Source organism: Solanum dulcamara, chromosome 9 (assembly GCF_947179165.1).
Source record: "Solanum dulcamara chromosome 9, daSolDulc1.2, whole genome shotgun sequence".
NCBI classification, from domain to species: domain Eukaryota; kingdom Viridiplantae; phylum Streptophyta; class Magnoliopsida; order Solanales; family Solanaceae; genus Solanum; species Solanum dulcamara.
In genome coordinates, this window is record NC_077245.1 from 57,949,926 (window position 1) to 57,967,916 (window position 17,991).

Below are 17,991 nucleotides of genomic sequence, written 5' to 3' on the forward strand. Positions count from 1 at the left end.
ATTGGGTTGAGTTGAAATGAATTGAGCTAATAAATTATGGGCTAATTTCAAATATATACAAATTAGTTAACAATAAATATAGTCATGTTTTATTTATATAAAAATAGCCAAAAATCATAGAAAATATACACAGACTATACAATATAGCTTGTCAAAAGTCATAGAAAGTTTACACTGGCTATATAATATATCTTATTTATACATGAGTTATATACTGATTATACGTGATGATACATACAAAAAGCTGAATATAACTTAACTAAACATGAATTATTCATGAGGTATATACTGATTATTTCATCTCGATCAACTCAAAATCATCTCTAAGCAGTCCTAAAAGTTAGATATGAAATTCCCTCTATGTTTTCAGTCTCTTGATATATAATTCACTCGAAATTATTCACGTTTTTGATACGTCAATATTTTTTCTAAAAAAAAAGAGAAGATGAAGAAGCCGAAGAAGAGTAATGAAGACGAAGAAGATAATTTGCTCAAAACCACCTCTAAACAGTCCCAAAAATTAGATATGAAATCATCTCAATGTTTTGAATCTTTTGATATATAATTCGCTCATACGATTCACATTTTTGGTATGTCGAATTTTATATGAAAAAAAGAAGACAAAGAAGAAAGAAGAATGACAGAAGAAACTATTAATAGTGAAGGAAGAATTGGCCAATTTAATAATTTTGAAAATTGGGCCAATTTTTGATAAAGTAAAGGGCCGAATGGCTACTTTATATAATTGTCCATAAATTAACCCGCTCAAACTTAAACGGGTTAGATGAGTTGGATTTGATTTTACCTCTTGTAGTCTAGGAACTATGATGATTTTAAAATTTTACTTCCTTTTCAAGATTGTTTTTTAGTTTTGTCGTCGTTTGTGGCAGCACACTGCGACATTAATAGCAGTTACTACACAACCCTCCACATTGACATACACTCGTATGTGTAAACCAATTACTACAAATACATCCATGACTCTATCATTAAAACATACATCCATGGAGAAGCCCATGGTTATATGGGAGGAACATGAAGTTTATTAAATGATTGTACAAGAGAATTTATAATATACAGTCATCAGGAAATTCTCTTATGGATGACCTGACATTAAAGAACTATCTGACTAATTATTTTCTACGCAATATGAATTGAAAGGAGATTGCAATATATAGGCCTGTTGCGAAATAGGTATATGATGATATGTTCTACATTTTAAGATGATTATAGTCACCTAGTATCGAAACCTGTCTTTTCTATCAATTGTCAAAACTGGTCCTACTAGATGAGAACAAAGATTTGGGATCCTATGTTTAATCTTGAAGACGAAACTATGAAAGCAATTGCATGGATTTTGTTTCATACTTGCCATCAAATTCTTTTGTGAAAACAATTTGAATTTGTATTTTCAATAGCTTCTTTAGTTGAGAAATCATTATAGGTTGATATGGGGAAACAGAATCAAGCAAGACTTAGTTGTGTTAAGGTCAAAGTAAAAGTTAACTTTAGGTGAATTTTTTTAAAACAATCAATGTGAAAATGAGGAAAAAAAATACATGGGGAGATAAAAGCTCAATGTCGTCTCTTACTAAAATATTGTAAGAGATGTAAGTTACAAGGTCATAATAAAAAAAATGTCATATCTTGCATTCGAAATTAATACCCAAGGAAGATATAGTGAATGAGAAAAATAAGGAATATCCCTTCAAAATTAAATGTTATTAACAACAATGTTAGTTGAATCCAAAATAGAAATTATAGCTGTAAAAATAAGAAGAATGATACGAAGAATGATAGTGACAAAGGAAATATAAATAATAAAGGGAATGAAAAAAGAGTGGGGACTTATGTTGACAATGTAAAGACAAACATGAATGAAATATAGTGAAAGATGACAGACCAAAGCCTTATCAAGTGGAAAGGTAGGAGGAAAATGAATATCATCACCAGCTTTATAAACATAGACTGAGAATATAATATCTGTTGTAAATAAGTTTTTTTTATACATTTGATGAGGTTAATGCTAATGTAGAGAAGCCAAATGATAATTAGAAGATGCACAAAATTATCATGATCAGAAGAAGTCATCATAAACAAAATGAGATAACAAATCAAAAAAAATATGTCAAGATCAATAAGAACCAGGTGATAACACAACATAAGGATAATACATATGATATTATTCAGGCAAACAAAGAAACTATCAAAGAATGTATATAATCCTCAATTAGTCAAAAAGAAGACAAGGTGGCTCATATTGATATAAGAGGAAAAACTATTAAAAGTTATGTTGTTAAGAGGGGCAGAAAGAAAGAATAGTAGCACTACGGAGAATGTTGCAAGTATAGAAGATCATATAAAGGACAAAGGGGAAGAATTTGATAGAAAATCTACTAATCTCTGTCATGATCCAATTCACCGGGTCGTATGTACACTTACTCTAACACCTAGATAGGAGAATCCTTACACCTAAATTTTTAAATATCATATGGAAGTGAACAATTATAAACTAATCACCCTATTAAATATAGGAATACTCTTAACATAGTTTAAAATAAATTTCTTTGTAAAGAAATACACTAAACCCTCCCCGAGGAACTAGTCTAAACATGTACAAGACTTTTGAAGGAATAAAAGGATTACAATTAATGAGACGCATCTCCACCACAAAGAAAGAGAGATAGAAGCGGCCAGAGATCATCTTCGTCTTCACCTAAGAAACATCACTAATCCTGCAACCAAACTATGCCAAATGGCATAGCAAGTATCAGTACAAACAACACACATTGGTAGGCATCATCGATCGAACTAAATTTACCACATAATATCGTGCAGATAAACAAAAAAACATGAAATTTGGAGATGAAATTAGGATCACGATTCCACTCAATCACCACTTTTATACAAGTGGGATTACCTTGAATCACATACGCTTTCTCTCAAATCAACCCACCTCCTCCCGCTGCTCACTCTACCATCTAGGCCATTCCACCTCATATCAGAACATAACTAACACTTCTATCACATAGAGATTTTTTGAACTACTCACTCTATCTATACAAAATTCCTCTACTATTTTCATTCTTGAACATAAGTCCACAACTAACTCTATTAACCTGTCTATACTTGTAAGGTCCCGTAAGACGAAAGGTTGAACAAAAGGAAAATTTCAAAAAAAGTGGATTGACCCAGGCCTACGAGTCATTCTAAGACTCATTTAAGTTATTGCGAGTCATAAACTAAACTCGTGGAAGTGAAGTAAAGAGCTGGAAAATTGTCTAAGGCAAAATGATAGTCTACGAGTCGTATGGCGACTCGTGAAAGAGTCTACCACTTGTAGAAAGGAGTCGTAGTGCAGGCCTTATACCGTGCAAACTACTAAGCCTCAGGACTTCATCTACTACTCAACAGGATGAATCATAGAGAAGATTAAGATTCGTAGAAAAGAGTCATATGGGAACTTCAGAGACCGTCCAAACTTGCAGGTTTTCAGACCTGCAAGACTTGTAACTCCAATAACGAGTCATAATCAAGACTCGTAGAAGTAATTTCATAGACTTGTTTTTCAAGTCTTTCTCAACGCCTGCAAGATGAGTCGTTCCTACGACTCGTCACTGCTTCTATGACTCACAAAACACGATTTTAGAATTGTCCAATTCAAAATTTAATGAGGGATAGTTTGGTATTTTCCCTATATTCTAATAATGTATGTGGACGTTTTTAAGGAATAGATTCATTAAGTATTATTTCCTAAATATTCCTAAGCTCTTTTATTCTCTAATTGTTTTCCCAAACAAATTCTAAGACTTCTCTCTCAAGGTTCCTCGAGAGTTCATCAAGCTTTGGTTAGGGTTTCTTCAAGATTAAGACTTCTTTCTCAAATTCAAGTCCAATTTCAGTCAAGGTATGTGTGGATTGATTCATGGGTCCCTCCCACCCATGGATTCCAAGGTTTACTTTAAAAATCTCATGAAATCTCATAAGTTTTAAATTCCATTTTGATAAATTGTGTTGGGCTGTTTCAATTATGTTTTTAATCATTACTAATGATCATTATACGTATGTTTTTGCATTAATAGCATAATTTCAAGTTGAATTATGAATGCCCATGCATAAAGCTATATTATATGATGAATTATATGAATTGTGATTATGGAGTTCAATGTTTTTACGGTATTCTTATTATTTTCAATCAAATTGATTATGTGCATGAGTTTTGATTTAAATTCAAGCATAAATTATGATCATGAATTATCAGTATGTTTAAATATGAATTTTTATGCAAGTAATGAAGAAATGTGACTTATGGCCCTATGTGGTGACCTAGGACCAAATAATATGAATTATGCAAGTATGATTCATAATGATGAAAGGCCAATACTCACATTGCAATTATGTTATGAAATGAGTTATTCTATGAATTATGAAGTTTATGAACAAGTTGTGACATTCACTAAGTATGTTTACTATGCTATGTATTCCATGGCATTTGACTTAGCATCGAGTGAACTTGAGGTGGGGCCCCTACCAAAAGCCGTAGTAGTAGTCTCAAGTATCTTAAACTACATGCCACCATAGAGTTTCCTTTATGGCTTAGCTAGTGGATCCACATATATCGTATGTACATGTCCTGCCTAGCGGGGTAGAGCCTACCTTGGCAAGTAGATTCCCCTTTTTCTTCGTAGTATGGAAAGACAATGGGATTCTATGTTATAGCTCACATGGTCTTTGTCACGCCCCGAGAGGGTACCCTAGGCATGGATGGCACTCAGAAACCATCTCTGGCCTTTGAGAGAACCACTTGGTCTCATCACTTATTCGTTCATCAGCGGAAGACTTAAGTAAAAATAAGAATAATTACGTGGGCTCTTCATCATCAACATCAAATTAAAGAAAGAAATTCTTAGAAGTAGTTTCAAAGGAGAACTACTCTAATTACATCATCAAACTCTGTCTACAAAGCCTCTGACACTATCATATGGTGTCAATGACATGTCCATGGCTACCTCAAAAGAGACATAATACTCAACAATAAGAAAAGGATAAAAAGTTCCTCCGAATACAAGAAGGACTGGCCAAATAGATGTAAAATAATGATCTTCAACGATGTGCCTGCTCAGGATCTCTAGCACCTGTATCTGCATCATAAAATGATGCAAGTCGAATGAGTCAGTACTTGAAATGTACGAGTATGTAAAATGACAGGAAAGTAAGGACAGATATCAAGAAACTTCTCTCAGGAAGACTCGGTTCAGAACTCAACATCATCTCAATATCAATATGTAATGCAAGTTTTAAAATAATAATAATAAGAAATGCTTACTTAGTTGGGAGTTTTTCTAACCGACAACCATCACTTATGAGCTAGTGATGATACAACAAAGCGATGTCGTTGCCACATCCATCCAATACCTTTCCAGGGTAAAGGACATCACTATCTTGGATCCAATCACCAAAGTCCTCTTTTTGGGACTTAAGAGGCATATCCTCCATCCTACGCTGGCTACGTAGTTCTGGGGTTTGAGTCAATTAAACTCTTACCCAACTCGGTGCTCAATAGTACTCCCAAAATATGTACTCATATTAACCTCATCATCTAGTCTCATTGGACTTTAATTTAAATCATCAAACTCATCTCATTACCTCTTCATCAATCATTATACTTCAAAAACATCATTTACATCTCATCAAAACATCTTTCTCAAAACATTATTTAATCCAAAGAATCAAATTCATTTAAACTCAATTCTTTTGCTCTTTCAAAACTCAATAAAATACATATATAGTATTAATTCAAATCTCTCTTTTTGTCAATGAATATTAAAATCCAACATTTTTACTCAAAACACGTGTAAAAATATTCATGAACATCAAATCAATTAGGGTTCATGGAAAAGTAGCCACGAATAATAATTCAAATAATATGAGAGATAAAAAAAGTAATAATCTCAATGCATAAATATATCTAACTTAATAGAAGAAGAATTAATTCATTTAGAATTCAAGATTTGGGTAAAACTCAACTATAATTCAATTACGATGAATTTAAATATTGGACGCATGGACGAACTCAATCCAATACTATAAATAGCCTTATGTACCTGAAATCCAAAGCTTTACTCCGAATTGGAACACTCTTGAACCCCTAGCCTTTTCTCTTCGACGGAGCATTTTGTGTACTATCCGGAGTATAAGAACCACTAGAATCGTGTTTCTATACTACTAAAACTAAACCTATATTAGAGAATAAGTAAAGAAGTGTATAGAGAGAAGAGTTGCTTGAGAAAGCATGATGAATAAAATGAGAAAATAAGGTGGATATTTGTAGGTGTGGAGGAGGGACCTAACAATAAATAAAAATAATTACAAAAGATGATATTGAAAATTCAATGGAGGATTTTGATGTCATGGATGATGTCAAATAGTTCTAGATCTTTACATGGTAGGTGAGATGAACTCTCTTTTAATGGAATACCCTTTTTTGGAGCTGTGTTTGAATAAGATAATTTTCTTAGTAGGATTTGGTGTCTTCATAAGAATTGTAGATCTAGAAGTCTAGTTTTATTTTATTTAAGAATCAACCAATTTGGAGTATCCTATCGTAAAATATGACTTTTCTTCTACAAACACTCCATTTTGTTGCAACACCATATCGACAGAGCATTTTGTGTACTATCCGGAGTATAAGAACCACTAGAATCGTGTTTCTATACTACTAAAACTAAACCTATATTAGAGAATGAGTAAAGAAGTGTATAGAGAGAAGAGTTGCTTAAGAAAGCATGATGAATAAAATGAGGAAATAAGGTGGATATTTGTAGGTATGGAGGAGGGACCTAACAATAAATAAAAATAATTACAAAGAATGATATTGAAAATTCAATGGAGGATTTTGATGTCATGGATGATGTCAAATGGTTCTAGATCTTTACATGGTAGGTGAGATGAACTCTCTTTTAACGGAATACCCTTTTTCGGAGCTGTGTTTGAATAAAATAATTTTCTTAGTAGGATTTGGTGTCTCATAAGAATTGTAGATCTAGAAGTCTAGTTTTATTTTATTTAAGAATCAACCAATTTGGAGTATCCTATCGTAAAATATGACTTTTCTTCTACAAACACTCCATTTTGTTGCAACACCATATCTTGTAAAAAACAATTTATTTGACCTACTTATTCTCTGAATGCTGAGATATGGTATTCACAAAAGTTGTAGGTAATGTCGTTGGAGTTACTAAGAAATTTGAATCACCTAATTTTGACTATTCTATAAAAAGGTATGCCAAAAATACTTTAGGCATAAGAGAACATAATTATGATCAAAATACTTTAGGCATAAGAGAACATAATTATGATCAAAATACTTTAGGCATAAGAGAATATAATTATGATCAAAATACTTTAGAAATGAGAGAACATAATTATGATTAAAATAATTTAGGCATGGGAGAACATAATTATGATCAAAATACTTTAGGCATGAGAGAACATAATTATAATCAAAATACTTTAAAACCTTTTCATGCCTTCATATAAGGACTTTTGATAAATCAACAATTCAATGCATTTAAGAGCCAACATAAGCTAATATAATATAGGTAATTAAACTTCAAATATTTAATAATCTATGCATCTGGAATCATGATATGAAAAACCCATAAAGTTTATGCTTGAATTAAATAGAAAACTTTGCTAATTCATTTGGACTTCATGAATAAAAGGATACATGAATCAATAACATTTTAGGGGGTGTTACAATATCTCCCCCTTGGGATTATTCTTCCTCGAATGAAGATTAAACTAGGAGACATCAAGAACGAATATCATCAAGACGTCAATTTCTCAAAAACTCTGATGCTCAAATGGTCAATGACTCAAATTCAAGAATACACATCAACTCAAAGGTAGAAGTAAGGAATATTACCTTGAATATCATAATTGGAAGGCATAAATAGATGAGGATGTTTATCCTTCATTTCTTCTTCAGCTTTCCATGTAGCCTCTTTAACAAATTGATTTCGCCATAGGACTTTGACAGATGCCACTTCCTTAGTTCTTAATTTGTGAACCTGATGGTTAAGAATCTGAACTGGAATCTCTTTATAACTCAAACTCTCTTTCACCTCAATGCTCTCATTCGGGACAACAAGTGAAGGATATTCCAAACACTTCTTAAGCATAGAGATGTGAAATACTGGATGAATAACAGCTAATTCTAGGGGTAACTCCAATTCATAGGCTACGTTATCAACCCTCCTCATAATCTGATAAGGACCAATGTAGCGGGGACTAAGCCTCCCTTTATTTTCAAATCTCATCACACCCTTCATGGGTGAAACTTTCAAGTATACCCAATCATACACTTCGAACTCCAAATCTCTCCTCCTAACATTAGTATAGGATTTCTGGCGACTTTAAGCAGTTTTCAACCTCTCTTGTATGGTTTTTACTTTCTCCATATCTTGGTGAACCAAGTCTGGTCTAATCAACTCAGCTTCACCAACTTTGAACAAACCAATTGGTGATCCACATCTCCTCCCATACAAAGCTTCATAAAGAGCCATTTGAATACTCAAATGGAAGCTATTATTATATGCAAACTCAATAAGAGGTAAATGATCATTCCAATTACCTTTGAAGTCAATGACACATGCTCTTAACATATCCTCCAAAGTCTATATCGTACGCTCTGCCTTGTTATACCCCGTACTTTTGTACCTTGGAAGGTTCTCAAGCTTCTTAAGCTTCTTAAGTTTTTATTTAAGCTTATTAATTTCTTGAAAGGATCGTAAGCTTCTTATAAGTTGTCATGTGAGCCGAATAATCTATGACGCTATCAAACAACTCTAAGGAAGGGAGAATGTGATACCCCATAGAAGGGAAGATTGGAAATGTGGTTATAAAAATCCGGAAGGAATTGGAGGCCAAGTAATGAGTCGTAGGACTCGAATTACTTACATAAGCTACCAATTTGAAAATCTTACATACTTAAGCTACTTGAGCACATACCAAGGTTACGTAGTAAGGATTACATTGATTCGTAAAGCAAGATGAGATTATGAACCCACGAGGAGGAAAAGAAAGCAACACATGGCAGCCCATGAGAGAGTGCCACATGGCAGAATGAGGGAGTTACATATGGCATAAGCTGAACCAAGGGGTTGGGCCCCACATTCCATATGGCATCCCCTAAGTGGAGGAGGTGGTGCATTGGCCCAATAAGGGCTTGACATATGTCACCACTTAGGGGTTGACATGTGTCACCCCTTAAGGTGGCCTATATATATGTGTTTGATGAATTTTAAGTCATCCTTATCCTTTAAGTTTCTTTTTATCCAAAAAAATTCAAGAAAATTCTAGAAGAAAAGAGAAGAGAAACTTAAGCTAGAGAGAAGAAAGAGCTACGATTTTGGCAGGAGAAAAAGGTAAGTTCTCCGATTCCGTTCTGTGAATTAATTATATGGGGTATACCATGAAGGTATGAAGGTGTTAGTAATGTAAATTTACAGTTTGGAGCAGCCCCAAATGGACAAAAAACAGCCACGAAGTTCAGTCGCACTAAAGGAGCTTCTGAGGTAAGTTTTGGCGAGTTTTGGTGAGTTTCGGACAAGGTAAGGCTTTCCCTTTCAAATTGAAGTCTATGATATTGTTATGTAGTATATTACATGTCTTAAATGAGGCTATAAGTGGAAAACTGGTATAAGGATGCTTGACATCATAAACAAATTAAATTGAAGTCGCTAGCGTTAAATCGAAGATGGGTAGTATGTTGCGATTGTGATGCTGCGATTGAAGCTGGTTGGATTGAGTGTTTCAGGGCTGGAAAATAATCAAAAAGGGATGTGTGTTCTTCTAGTTGCAGCCACACGACCCTCTATTTTGTATGGTAAAAGATTTTATGAAATAAAGGCTAAGAACTCTATTTTGGTATCGTAGTTTTGAGCTAGTTGTTTGGAGTTGTATTGAGTAATTTTTAGGTGATTTGATTGTATATATATCTGATGGTTGTTGTTGGTAATATGGATTCTAAGATTATTAGTTGGATAAGGCAAGTTATAGGGGAGATGCTGCCCGATTTTCGGTAACTTCAGAACTAGTAATAAACTAGTCAAGGGAAAGGGATAAGAGAATGGTTCCTATGAATACTTGGGTGTAGAGTTGGAAATTGGAAAATGAAAGGTTATTAATCTTAGTATTACTTTCATGTTAAATAGGTTAAGGAGATATCTAGGCAAGCTGGGTTACGATTAATCCCTAAAGAGGTATGTGAAGCCCTTTTCTTCTCTTGGCATATTTTTGGCATAAGTATGTAAAGCTATCTCCTTTATCTTGGCATGTCTTTGGCATGAGTAAATAGAGCTATCCTTCTTTCCTCTTGGTATTTTGTCGACATAAGTATGATTCTATTATGCTATAATTATTCACCGAGCCCCATCATGGGTCAGGTACGTATGGTGATATGGTAATGCATAAGAGAGTTATGATACCGAGCCTATGACAGTCCGGGTACAATATATGCATATGATGATTCCATGAGGGAAAGTAGAGAGTATGTAAAGCTTATTCTTCCTCTTTCTTTGGCATGTCCTAGATATATGTAAAAGGTGATACAAGCTCTGGGGTAACTCCACTCTTAAGTCCTAAAGGTAATTCGTATCTCTTATTCACTTCTGAATGTCAAACTGTTGTAGTAAATTGAACTACTTTCCTTGAACTCTATATGTTGAGAAATCCTGGATGCATAAGCTCCTAGTCCTAAGAACTATATAACGACGGGTATCCCTGGTTCTATGAACTGTCAGTATTGCTTTAGTGCATGTCTAGGGTCTCCGAGATTCTAAGTAATATAGGCCCTAATGGTATTTAGAGGGCACTCGAGATGGCTACACCACTACTCTATCCCTCAGACGATAGCTTAATCTTCTTACATGGTCGAGTCTCTGATAATGATTTAAATTGCATATGGTTACTCACTACTCTACTCGTGTATACTATAATATATCTTCCACCAAGTCCTATAATAAGTCGGGTACGATGAGTCCCATAAAGGGCCAGGTATGATATAAGATGATATAAGTATTCACCGAGTCCTATAAAGGGCCGGGTATGACTGAGTCCCATAAAGGGCCAGGTATGACCGAGCTATAAAGGGCCGGGTATGACCAAGGTCCTATAAAGAGCCGGGTATAACCGAGTCCCATAAAGGGCCGGGTATGAAATATGTATATGATGGTAAGATGACATGATTATTGACCAGGTCCCATAAAGGTCCGAGTACGGTATATATACGCATATGATGACATAATGATACACTTGTAACACCGAGTCCCACAATGGGCCAGGTACAGAATATGACATTGAGATACGTAACATCATTTTACAAGATGCAAGTATAGTGATTGATTAATTATTATACTTGTTCCCTGCATCCCTATGTCAACTGTGCACTCCTTGTGGTATTGTATGCTTTACATACTCAGTACACATATTGTACTGACTTCCTTTCTTCGGGGGGCTGTGTTTCATGCCCCCAGGTACAGATACACACTTTAGGGATCCGCCAGCATAGAAGTCCCACTCAGTAGTTCAGAGGCGCTTTATTATGCTGGAGCTTAGATTTTGGTACTAACCCTTGATCTATATATTTATTTGTTCACGGGTATGGTGGGGGATTTGTCCTGCCTTATGTTACTGTTCTTACTCTTAGAGATCTGTGGACATGTATGTGGGTTGTATATGTATGTATGTACAGTTGTGTCTATATGTTTATGTTTTGAGTTATTTTCTTTGTCGTGGCAGCCTTGTTAGCTCGCATGTATGTTCATTATGGAATGACCCTACATGCTATGATAGCCTCGTCGGCTTATAAGTTGTGTTGCCTTATGCTGTTTGTTGGTACATTATAAGTCAAGCAGGAGGCAGGTTTACTTATAATTAGCAGGGGTACACATGAGTGTCCAGTTCGAACACTCGTCACGGTCTGCGGGGTTGTATCGTGACATGCCTGGACGTCTGTCCGCAGATGAAAAGCAGTACTAAGGTTCACTCTTGAACCTAAACCCTTCTGAAATGACTTCCAAAATTGAGCAGTGAATTGAGGTCCCCTATCTGAGATGATAGATAAAGGAAATCCATGCAGTCTAACAATCTCTCTAAGATACAATTTGGCATAATCCTCTGTAATGTCCGTAGTCTTAACCGGCAAGAAATGGGCCAATTTGGTCATCCTATCCACAATCACCCAAATAGAGTCATACTGTTTGCGAGGTAGTGGTAAACCTATAATGAAGTCCATATTGATCATTTCCCACTTCCATTCTGGGATCTTTATATTCTGAGCCACTCCACAAGGCCTGTGGTGCTCAACTTTAACTTGTTGGCAGTTCAGGCACTTGGACACAAACTTTACTATATCACTCTTCATTCCACTCCACTAGTATACTTCTCTCAAGTCATGGTACATCTTTGTTGAACCTGGATGGATGAAATACCTGGAATTATAGGCTTCTGCCATGATTCTCTCTCAAATACCATCAATACTTGGAACATATAATCTCCTTTGATATCTCAACACTTCATCTCCCTCTTTGGTAAAAGCCATTACCTTATGCTTGTGAACTTCGTCTTTCAGTTGAAGGAGAATGGGATCCTGATCTTGGTTTCCTTTCACCTCTGCAACTAGAGATGATTCAGCTCCATTTTGAACTATTGTACCACCCTCACTAGAGTCAATAAGTTGAACTCCCAAACATGCAAGTCTATGCACTTCCTTTGCCAATTCCTTCATTTCTTCTTGCACATGGGTCGTACTCCCCATGGATAACCTACTAAGAGCATCGGCAACTACATTTGCTTTACCTGGGTGGTAGAGAATGTTCATGTCATAATCCTCGAGCAACTCTAGCCATCTCCTCTACCTCAAGTTTAGCTCTTTTTGGCTGAATACATACTGTAAGCTTTTATGGTCTGTGAATACATCCACATGTACACCATAAAGATAGTGACGCCAGATCTTAAGAGCAAATACCACAACTGCCAACTCAAGGTCATGAGTGGGGTAGTTCCTCTCATGAGTCTTAAGCTATTAGAGGCATAGGTAATGACCTTACCTATATGCATTAACACACATCCCAACCCAACTCTGGAAGCATCACAATAGATTACAAAACCATCCGTCCCCTTGGGTAGGGACAGTACTGGAGCAGTAGTCAATCTAGCTTTCAACTCTTTAAAGCTTTTCTCACAAACATCAGACTATTGAAACTTAGCCTTTTTCTGAGTTAGCTTAGTCAATGGTGAGGATATGGATGAAAATCTCTCAACAAACCTCTTGTAGTAACCAGCCAAACCTAAGAAACTCCTTATGTCGGTTGGAGAGGTGGGTCTGGGTGAGTTCTTTACTGCTTCAATCTTTTGAGTATCAACTCAAATTCCATCACCAGATATAATATGGCCTAGGAACGCTATAGCTTAAGACAAAATTGACACTTAGAAAACTTAGCATACAACTCCCTCTCCTTAAGAGTTTGAAGGACAATCCTAAGGTGGTTAGCAAGCTCACTCTTACTTCTAGAGTAGACCAAAATATCATTGATGAAGACAATCACAAACGTATCCAGGTATGTCTTGAATACCCGGTTTATGAGGTCCATAAAAGCTGTAGGGGCATTTGTCAATCCAAAGGACATAAAAAGAAACTCAAAATAACCATAGCGAGTTCAGAAAGCTGTCTTCAGGATGTCACATTCTCTCACTTTCAACTGATGATAGCCTGATCTGAGGTCTATCTTAGAGAAGCATGTGACACTCTGAAGTTGGTCAAATAAATCATCTATTTCGGGGAGAGGATACTTGTTTTTTATGGTGACCTTGTTCAGTTGTTGGTAATCAATGCACATTCTAAGGGTCCCATCTTTCTTTTGCATGAATAGGATAGGAGCATCCCAAGGTGAGACACTTAGACTAATAAATCCCTTATCTAGGAGGTCGTTCAACTGCTTTTTCAACTCATCGAGAGACATCCTATAAGGAGGAATGGAGATAGATTGTGTATCAGGAAGGATGTCAATACCAAAGTCTATCTCTCTATCAGGAGAGATTCTGGGTAGATCCTCTGGAAAGACTTCAGGAAACTCATTCACAATGGGAACTGACTCAAGATATGGAGCGTGATCATTAATTATTTTTACTCGGACTATATAATATATGCATCCCTTAGAGATTAATTTTCTAGACTTAAGTTAGGAAATAAATTTACCCCTAGGCACTACCGAACTCCCCTTTCACTCTAAGATAGGCTCATTCGGAAATTAAAACTTGAAAATTCGGGTCCTACAATCAACTGAGGCATAAAGAGCATAAAGCCAGTCTATGCCAAGAATCACATCAAAATCAACCATGTCCAACTCAACTAAGTCAGCCATGGTATCCCTGTGATAGATTGGCATAGTATAATCTCTATAGATCCTCTCAGCTAAGATAGACTCACAAGCAGGAGTAGACACGCTGAAAGGCTCAAGGAGACACTCAGGAAGGATCTCAAATTTACTAGCCAAGTAAGGAGTCACAAAAGATAATATAGCACCCAAATCAAGTAATGCATAGCACCCGGATCAAATAATGTATACACATCAAAAGAAAGGATCGGAGCATACCAGTAATAATATCAGTTGAATTCTCTTGGTCTTGGCGACTATCCATAGCATACAGACGGTTTTCCCCCCACCTGTACTTGAAGCTACACCTCTTTGAGTACCTCTATTCTATGAAGCTACAGAAGAAAACAGAGCTCTGCTACTTCCATCTTCCTGTCTCTTTGAAGGACACTCATTCTGCAAGTGCCTATCTTTCCACATTCGTAGCAAGCACTGGTGCCCACATGACACTCTCCCAAATAGAACTTCCCACATCTAGCACATGGTGTCTTTCCTCTAGAAACTTAAGCCACACTTAATTGGGAATGAGAACCCTGAGCTCGGAAGTTCTGGTGACTTAGCGACCTCTGATCATACCTGATATTAGGTGTAAAAGCACTTGTTGAGGATGGTACATAATTAGAAGACCTATTCTAAAAGAAGGACTTGTTACCCATCCCTTTCTTCTGCTCATTCTCATGCCCAATAGACTTACCCTTTTTGCTTAGGTGTCACGACCCAACCCCATAGGCCGTGACGGATGCCCAAACTGAACACTCGCGTACAAATATACTAGATATAAGCAAACCTGTCCCCCATTTAAGTCACAGTGTACAAATATACTAGATAACACCTCAGCCAGCATGACTATCACAACAGGGGAAAATGTCCCCCAAAACATAAACTATATCAGCACAACTGTGTATACGTGCGTACACAACCCATATATAACCCACATACATATCTACAAACCTCTAAGAGTATAATTATAACATAAGGCGGGACAGGTCCCTCGCTGTACCCCTGAATAAACAAAACGAGTGTACAAATCAAGATACCAGTACCACAACTAGGCTCCGATACAATGAAGAGTTTCCCAAACTTGCTTGTAGGAGTCCTAAGCTGATGGGTCTCCAAAATGTGCATCTATACCTGCGGGCATGAATGCAACCCCCCAAAGGAAAGGGGGTCAGTACGACATATGTACTGAGTATGTAAAGTATAACTGGAAACATATCTGAAATAAAGAGAGCCAGGGGGATAAATTCGTTACTTAAGAAAATACTGTAACTGTACCTAGTGAATTATAAAAAACATGCATGCTCATATTATACAATATAGTCAGCCCCTTCAAGGACTCGGTGAAACATATATTTGTAGGACCGTCATAGGGCCCGGTGCCATCATCATCTTATCACATCACATCCCATCATTATATATATATATATACATATGTTCCCAGCCCTCTAGTGAGGGACTCAGTGAGTTGTTCATGTTATTGCATTATCGTTTCCTCATATAGCATACCCGGCCCTTTAGTGAGGGATTCAGTGGATAATGCAGTGAACTATGCACGATTACGTTCTCGACTCGGGACTCGGTGATAGAAGGGTTATGGTATGCATGAGTAGAGTAGTGAGTAACCATATGCAATTTAAACCATCATTGGAGCTTGTTGAAATAATCAAAATGAACTATCGTTAAAAATTAGGACAATAACTATAACAAGTACCTTAGAAGTGTCATTATAGTTTGCATCAAGGTAGCACTTTTTAAATCATCTACTCGTATCAAGGTGTAATAAAATATCTTTTGGAAGTCAAAAAAATGGCCATCTTAGTGGCTTTAAGGATAGGGACTTCCTTGGGATCACATATACTTCGTCTATTAGTTTCATAAAGTTCATGCCAAAAAGAAGAAGATTAACTTTACCCACTTACTACTTCCCAAGGTATAGAAAAACTTGAGAAGCCATAGTTCAATTATTGGAAGAGTTATAGCTTAAAGGAGTGAATAAGAGTCATGCTTTATACCACAACATAAATTATGCCAACTTAGGATGGTTGGACACTTTCACATGAGTTGAGGCAAAAGGACATAAGTTCTAGAAAGTTAAAAATGTTGGCCATCCTAGTGTGCTTAAGAATAGGAGCTTCTTGTAGACTTTGCACATTATCCGTCCATTGGCTTTCTATGGGTCATGCCAAAAGGAGGAATAGAATAAGCTTTACATACCCTCTACTTTCCCTCATAGAGTCATTATATACATATATCATACCCGGCCCGCCATGAGCTTGGTATCATAACCTTCTTATTACTTTACCATACCATCATATAACGTACCCGGACCATGATGAGACTCGGTGAGTAATCATAGCATTATAACATAGTACTTATGTCAAAGACATATCAAGAGGGAAGAAGGGTAGCTTTACCAACTTGTACCAAAAACATGCCAAGAGAAAGCTTCACATACCTGTTAAGGGATTAATTGAAATCCGTCTTGTCTTGATACTTCCTTAACCTATTTGACATGAAAGTAATACTGAGGTTAATAGCCTTTCACTTTCCAACATCCCACTCTACAACCAAGTACTAATAGGAGTCATTTCCTATCCATTACCCTCGACTAGTTTGTTACTAGTTCCAAAGCTACCAAAAATCGGGCAGCATTTCCCCTGTAACTTCAACATCCCCGAGATTTGAACTCGGCCACAATATCAACAACCATACCAACAAAAAGAAAAAGCAGAATATTTATAATTAAATCACTTCAACCTTACACAATACAAGCTCCAAACAACTAGCTCCCAACTACGATACAAAAATAGAGTTTTTAATCTTTATTTCGCAAAATCTTTAACCATACCAAACGGAGGGTCGTGTGGATGAAACAAGAAGAAATCACACCCTTTTTAAAACACTTTAAATCCCTGAAACACGCAACCCCACCAGCTTCACCCGCAGCACCATAATGACAACACACTACGCGACTTCGATTTAGCTACTACGACTTTAATTTAGCTTGTTTTTAACGTCAAGCATCCTTGTAAAATTTTTCCACTTCCAACATAATTTAATACATGTAATATACCTCATAAAATCATCATAAACTCCAGTTAGAAAGAGAAACTCTTACCTTGCCCAAAATTCATCATCCTTGTCGAAACTTGCCTCGAAAGTTTCTTTAGCGCGCCTAAAACTTCTTGGCTGTTTGGTACCATTTTGGGATGCTACAAACCATAAATTTTTATTACTAACACCTCATAACATCGTGGTTCAACTTAGATAATTAATTCACGGAATAAAATTAGAAGCTTAGCCTTTTTTTCCCCTCAAATCCTTAACTCTCTCCAGCTTGAGGGTTTCTCTCCTCTTCTTCTCTTTTCTAGAATATTTGGATGAAGTAATAACTTAAGGGATAAGGATGACTAAAATTCATCAACATGTATATATATAGGCTACTTTTAGGGGGACACATGTCATCCCCTAAGTGGTGACACTTGTCAAGCCCTAAGTGGTGATACATGTCAAGCCCTTATTGGGCCAACACACCCCTTTCCTCCAATCACAA